This window comes from Colobus angolensis, unplaced genomic scaffold (genome assembly GCF_000951035.1).
Source record: "Colobus angolensis palliatus isolate OR3802 unplaced genomic scaffold, Cang.pa_1.0 Scaffold36, whole genome shotgun sequence".
Taxonomy (NCBI): Eukaryota; Metazoa; Chordata; class Mammalia; order Primates; family Cercopithecidae; genus Colobus; species Colobus angolensis.
The window spans coordinates 8048362-8056151 of NW_012116932.1; the positions used below are offsets into that span (position 1 = coordinate 8048362).

The 7790-nt window shown below is 43.7% G+C and overlaps 1 pseudogene; it reads right to left on the reverse strand.

The window, feature by feature from the left end:
* Nucleotides 1-2210: 2210 nt before the first annotated feature.
* LOC105519843 lies at nucleotides 2211-2492 on the reverse strand (annotated as a pseudogene).
* Between the last annotated feature and the right edge of the window lie 5298 nt (nucleotides 2493-7790).

Consider the following 7790-nt stretch of genomic DNA (forward strand, 5'->3'; position numbering starts at 1 on the left):
TATTTTAGTAGAGGCAGGGTTTCACCATGTTGGCCAGGATGGTCTCGATCTCCTGACTTCGTGATCCACCCGCCTCGGCCTCCCAAAGTGCTGGGATTACAGGCAGGAGCCACCGCGCCCAGCCGTATCTTGTTTTCATTCTCTATGTTTGTGCTCTTTGATTTCCACTGCTCCTCCTAGTGATCTGTACAGGGCAGGGACATTATGGAAATTATGAGTGTGTGTGAGCTTGTAGGCCGTGACATGATTTCCTGTTGCCTTCAAAGAGAAAAGTCAACCTGACAAGGCAAGACCTCAGTTCTCATAGATTTCCTTGTAACTCTTCCTCTTATACAACATCTCAGGAGCAAGTCTTAAGATCATTCTTATCTTTGGATCTCTAAAAATTATATATATATTTTTTAGGCTGGGTGCGGTGGCTCATGCCTGTAATCCTAACACTTTGGGAGGCCAAGGTGGGCAGATCACCAAAGGTTGGCAGTTTGAAACTAGCCTGACCAACATGGAGAAACCCCGTCTCTACTAAAAATACAAAATTACCCGGGCGTGGCAGCGCATGCCTGTAATCCCAGCTACTTGGGAGGCTGAGGCAGAAGAATCACTTGAACCCGGGAGGTGGAAGTTGCGGTGAGCCGAGATCGCACCACTGCACGCCAGCCTGGGCAACAAGAGCCAAACTCCGTCTCAAAAAATAAGAAGAAGAATAAAATAAATAAATAAATAAAAACTTAAACACCCAACAAAGATATCTTTAGAAAGTGTGGATATTGTTCTGATTATTCTATTGCTACATCATAAGCCACCCCAAACTTGATGGCATATCAATAATTTTATTATGTTTATGGATTCTGTGGGTCAGTAATTTTGAGAGGACACAGGGTGGTTGGCTTGCCTCTGCTCCACAACGTCTGGGATCTCAGCAGACCCACATAGCTGCAAGGTGGGTCATCTGGGGGTTTCATCCCCCATATGTCTGTTATGGGGCTGGGATAACTGAAGCTGCCTGTCAGCTGATATGCTTCCACAGGGCCTCTCCATACGACCTGTGATGACTGGGCTCCTAGAGGAAATATCTGGAGAATAAGTAGTCCAAGATAACCAGGTGCAAGCATCATCAGCTTTTTGACCTAGTCTTAGAGGTTACATCGCAGCACTTCTGTCAGATTCTGTGACTAAATAACCCATAATTCTTCCCCAGATTCAAAAGCGTAGACTCCAGCTCTTCAGGCAATGCTTTAAAAACACTACAGGTATCTTTCTTTGATGGGGTTTTACATGTCTTCTCATTATCTGTGCTTGGCTTTCTTTTATTCAACAAAATATTGGCAGAGCTCTTACCTATGTCACACAGTGTGTTAAACACTGAAGATGTAATAACAAACAAAAGAGAGATGATTCCTACCCTCATGGAACTGACTATCTTTTTTTTTTTTTTTTTTTTTGAGACAGAGTCTTGCTCTTGTTGCCCAGGCTGGAGTGCAATGGCATGATCTCAGCTCACTGCAACCTCTGCCTCCCGGGTTCGAGGGGTTCTCCTGCCTCAGCCTCCTGAGTAGCTGGGATTACAGATGCCTGCCATCACACCCGGCTAATTTTTGTATTTTCAGTAGAGACAGGGTTTTGCCATGTTGGCCAGGCTGGTCTCAAGCTCCTGATCTTGTGATCTGCCCACTTTGGCCTCCCAAAGTGCTGGGATTACAGGCATTAGCCACCACACCCGGCCAAAACGGACTATCTTAAAAGGGAAATAGAGTAAACAGATGATGATCACAAAAATAATGCAGTTTTTTTTTCTTTCTATTCAGCTGTTTTCTTCCCTTATTTCTCTGATGATGACTTCCACATTGTCAGCCTTCTCTATTTCCTATAGTTTCCTTATTGTTTTCACTTCAATTTTTCTAATCTATGTTCTAAGTCTTTTAGTTTTTCTTGCATTGTTTTGCACCTTTTTAGTTTTGTTTTGAATCTCTTTGTGCAAATGCCCTGTGATTTGTGTTTCTTTCTTTCTTTCTTTTTTTTCAAGGAATTACAAAGCTACTTTTAATACTTTAGGGTGAGCCCCACAGGAATAAAAAACACCGGGAAGGGGTAACCGTCTCACCCCGGGCAGTGGCCCAGGGGGAGAGAGGCTACCTGAGGGGAAGGAAGCACAAAAAGGACCCGCTGCAGACTCAGGGCAAAGGGAATGCCATTGGTGCTGGGACCTGTGAGCACTACAGGAGCGTGGTGGGACTGGCTCCAGGCACACAGGCGAAGGGTAAGAGGGTTGGACACGAAGCCACAAAGCTACTTGGGTTCCTCCTTCTTCTCGTTTGCCTTTTTTTTGCTTCTGCTGCATAATCTCCGAGTCCCTCTGCTTGCGGCCGGCAGCAGAAAGCCCGTCATCTCGGCGCTGTCCCTTAACCGAGTCGCTCTGCTTTTTCATATTCTTCTGGTGGGCGAGCTCACGCTGGTTACCGCGGGTCATGGCGACCGCAGCGGCTCCGACCTGCCTCCGTTACGTCCCCCTGTGATTTGTGTTTCTGGCTTGCTGTTTCTTCTCAATCACTTATTTTCTCAGTGACATCTATTCAAGTTTGTATTGCTTTTCTTGATGTTTCTGGCTTTTTTGTTCACCTCCAACATATGATATGCCTACTATGTTTCAGGCACTGTGGTGAGTACACGGATACATAGCTCTGCGCAGCCTCCGCCTCAGGCAGGAAACACTCTTTAGCAAAGGAGCACAGACTCTGAGGTCAAGCACGTGGAGCCTGGAGTTTAGCTTCATCACTTACTAGTTGGATCCATACTTGATAGATTTCATAGCCCTGTCCTCTTTTTCCTACTGAGGAGGGTAATACCTCACATAATTAGTACAGTGCCTGGAACTGTACTGATTGTAGAGCCTTAATATACATCTATTCCTTTAATTATGGAATTCAGTGGAAAGTAAAATCAACATATTCAAAACAATGTGAACAAGTTAATATAAAGGCGTGTATATAAGATGTTTGGTGAACAGAGAGATGGTACCTACCTTAGCCTGGCATCTTGAAAAATTTCCTATAGAATAGCAATTCTCATCTTGGGATGAGTGGAGGGGGAAAGGATACAGAAGCTGCTGTGGGGAATCTTTTAATCTGAAGGGGAGGGGCTGAAAAAAATTCAATATTATGAGACTTTTATATTTGGAGAAGTAAAAAGAATTTTCATAATCTATAATTAATAATTTATAAAAAGTAAATATAGGCTGGGTGCGGTGACTCACATCTGTAATCCCAGCACTTTGGGAGGCTGAAGAGGGCAGATCATTTGAGGTCAGGAGTTCGAGACCAGCCTGGCCAACATGGTGAAACCCCGTCTCTACTAAACATACAAAAAAAAAAATGGCTGGGCACAGTGGCTCATGCCTGTAATCCCAGCACTTTTGGAGGCTGAGGTGGGTGGATCACCTGAGGTCAGGAGTTCGAGACCAACTTGGCCAACATGGTGAAACCCTATCTCTACTAAAATAAAAAAATTAGCTGGGCATGGTGACACACAACTGTAATCCCAGCTATTTGGGAGGCTGAGGCAGGAGAATTGCTTGAACCCAGAAGACAGAGGTTGGAGTTAGCTGAGATTTCGTCACTGCACTCCAACCTGGGTGACAGAGTCCTCTGTCTCAAAAAAAAAAAAAAAGTAAATATAAAGTCATCTCAGATGGTGGAGATATTCAGAAGGTAGATTATAAATTTTGTTTATCAGCAATTCTCAAAAGGAAATAGAGTTTCATGGGAAGGCTATTATGAGATATTTGTATATATTATTTAGGAGTATGGTTTTTAAAAGATTGAGAAACTTCACTATAATAGGTAATGACCAAGCTAAGCCTTGAATAACAAGTAAGGAATTAGCCAGGTGGAAAAGAGAGGAAGATGGAATTCCAGGTAGCAGAAACAGCCCTTACGAGGGCTCAGGGCTGTGACCAGAGATGGGCTGTTCTGAGGACTGTAAGTGGTTCTACGTGGCTGTGAGTGAATGGTAGAAGATGAGCATGGAGTTGGCAAGGACCAAATCTCAAAGTATTTACATGCTCTACTAAGGGAACTATACTGAAAGAAATTGGGAACCATTGAAGAATTTTGAGGGAGGGAATGACAAACAGATTTGCTTTTCTCATAGTACCTACAAATTTCCTTTCATGGTCATAATTTCTTCTTTAATCTTTTGGAAAGCAGTAGGTGTGGGTTTATTGACCCTGGCTTGAGTCAGCTGGTATTGGTATTTCTGCCCTGGTAGATGCCCTCCTCCCCATACTGACTTTCTCTTTCTCTTACAGATTTTGATACTTTTTGATTATGTGATTGGACCTAAATAGTTATGCTGTTTTGAAGCTTATCTTACTGAATTGTTGTTACCTCTCAGATGTCATCATTTTACTTTTTTTGGTGAGTTTATCTAGAAAGCGTTGAGTTTACTGGGAGGTAGCAAGAGGAAGAGAAAAAAAAAATCTTTCTAGTTCAAATAACTTACTTGATTCTGTGCTTTGCCCTGCATGACTCTGAGCAAGTCACAACCTCTCTGAGCCTCAGTTTCTTCACTAATAATATTCACTGCATAACCCTGTTGTGTGAATTAGAGAAACTATTCTCTAAGTGCCTGAATCATGCAGGTGTTCAATAACGATAAACTCTGCAAGTGTCCTCAGTGCCCCACCCTATCCTTGCAGCACTCAGTGTTCCGATATTATCAACAGCTTCTAACTGCAAGCACCTGTGACTCTCTGCCTGAGGGCTTTCACTAGCCACAGAGGTGTGATAGACCCTTGCTTGGGGCAGGCTGAAAATGCCAAGGAGGTAATGCCCCCAGGAGCAGCCCTTTCAACCAAAATGAATGAGAGTTGGGAGATTAAAACTCCTTTCTTGTCCTCTGCGAGACAAACCTGAAGCCTACTCCCCACATTCTCCCAGAGGTCCCATGGAGTTGTCTTCAATGGTAACCTCACTGAAGTGCCCTATATTGGCTTCTTTCTCTTCTCAGCCTCACTTTCCCACTCTCCTACCAGTGATTACCTCCCAAATAAACAACTTGCCCTCAAATCCTTGTATCACAGGCTGGGTGCAGTGGCTCATGCCTATGATCCCAGTACTTTGGGAGGTCGAGGCAGATGGATCACCTGAGGTCGGGAGTTCAAGACCAGCCTGGCCAAGATGGTGAAATCCTGTCTACTAAAAATACAAAAGTTAGCTAGGTATGGTGGCGCATGCCTGTAATCCCAGCTACTAGGGTGGCTGAGGCAGAGAATTGCTTGAACCTAGGAGGCAGAGGTTGGAGTGAGCCGAGATCGCACCACTGCACTTCAGCCTGGGCAACAGATCGAGACCCTGTCTCAAAAAAAAAAAAGAAAAAAATCCTTGTATCACAATCTGCTTCTGGGGGAATGCAGCAGAAAACAGTAGCAATTATTCATTTATTCAATAGCTATTGTGTCAGGTACCACTTGCAACTACTGTTCCCTCCTCCTAAAAACTCCTGCACCTAGGATTTTCAGTTTCTTGAATTTTAAACAATTGTATTATTAAAAATTAAAGGAAAAAGGTACATTCTTTCCTGTAATCTCAATAGCTTAGCACAAAAGCTGCTCTTATTTCTTCCTATTCCTACCTATTCTTCACCCGTGTGTGCACACATTTCACTGGTGCAATTGTAGGCACAAGCTGGTATTCTGTGATTTATTTTTCTTTTCTTTTTTTTTTTTTTGAGACGGAGTCTGGCTCTGTCACCCAGGCTGGAGTGCAGTGGCCGGATCTCGGCTCACTGCAAGCTCCGCCTCCCGGGTTCATGCCATTCTCCTGCTTCAGTCTCCCGAGTAGCTGGGACTACAGGCGCCCGTCACCTCGCCTGGCTAGTTTTTTTTTGTATTTTTTAGTAGAGATGGGGTTTCACCGTGTTAACCAGGATGGTCTCGATCTCCTGACCTCGTGATCCGCCCGTCTCGGCCTCCCAAAGTGCTGGGATTACAGGCTTCAGCCACCGCGCCCGGCCTCTGTGATTTATTTTTCTACTCAGCTCCTTACCATGCTTATTTTCCTTAGCCTTCAAAATTAACATTTTAATGGTTGCGTTATATCCTGTTGTCCTATTGTAGGACACTGCAATGTTTAATTTTATATGTCAGCTTGAGTAGGCCACAGGATGCCCAGAGATTTGGTCAAATATCATTCTGGGTGCTTCTGGATGCAATTAACATTTAAATCAGTAGACCAAGTAAAGCAGATTGCCCTCCCTAATACGGGTGAGCCTCATCCAATCAATTGGAGGCCTGAAGAGAACAAATAGCCTAACCCTCCCCTGAGTAAGACAGAATCTCTCTTGCCTGACTGCCTTCCAACTGGAACGCTGGCATTTTCCCGTCTTCTGGCTCAAACCAAAACACCAGCTCTTCCTGGGTCTTGAGTCTGCCAGCTTTCAAATTCAAACTACCCATCAGCTCTCCTGGGTCTCCAGCTTGCTAACCCTCTGCAGGTCTTAGAAACTGTCAGCCTCCATAATCATGTGACCCAATTCCTTTTAATAAATCTCTCTCTTTCTCTCTCTCTCCCTCTCTCTATATATACATCTATATATGTATATATAGAGAATATATATGTATATGTATATATGCATATATATTCTGATTTCCTGTTTGTTTCTCTTGAAAGCTCTATTATAGACATGTAGGTTGTTTTTTAAATTTTTTTTCCAATTATGGCTAGAACTGCACATAAAGTTTTTTTTTTTTCTTTGGTGAGACAGGGTCTCACTCTGTTGCCCAGGCTGGAATGCAATGGCATGATCTCAGCTCACTGCAACCTCTGCCTCCCGGGTTCGAGGGGTTCTCCTGCCTCAGCCTCCTGAGTAGCTGGGATTACAGATGCCTGCCATCACACCCAGCTAATCTTTTGTAGTTTTAGTAAAGACAGGGTTTTGCCATGTTGCCCATGGCTGGTCTTGAACTCCTGGGCTCAAGTCATCCACCTGCCATGGCCTCCCAAAGTGTTGGGATTACAGGCATTAGTCGCTGCAATGCCCCAAAAGCTCTTATCTAAATTCATTAGAAAGTCTCAACAATTTTGCCAACAGCAGGTACGATAACACTAAACTTAGCTTCAACTTTAGCTGCAACCCTGTAACATTAACCCTCTCGTTACAATGATAGTCCAATTGACCAGCATATACCAGGGGAAAAAAGACCAAATCCGAGCCAGTTCATGTATTTTTCATGTCTCTATCCCCACTCATTGCAGTTGGGCACAGGATATGAAGTTTTTGCTAAGCATCCTTATGATGAACTCTGGTATTTTCTATTTCATTATACTCTAGTATATTCTATTTCATTAAAAAAAAAAAAAAAAGCGGGTTGAGAGCCACTAACTTGATTTCATGACACATGAATGGATTGTGACCTTGCAATTTGAAAAGCACTACCCCATGGTGGGTACCCCATGGTGGGTTATAGTTAAAATATTAACATTTCCCCCACTTTGTTAATGTGTAAATTCATTTAACTCTTTTGAGTCTCTGTATCTTTGTGTGTGTGTGTGTTTTTTTTTTTTTTGAGACAGAGTCTCACTCTGTCACCAGGTTGGAGTGCAGTGGTGTGATCTCGGCTCACTGCAACCTCTGCCTCCCAGGTTCAAGCGATTCCCCTGCCTCAGCCTCCTGAGTATCTGGGACTATGGGCACACGCCACTAACGCCACTATATCTGGCTAATTTTTTTTTTTTTTTGTATTTTAGTAGAGGCAGGGTTTCACCATGTTGGCCAGGATGGTCTCGATCTCCTGA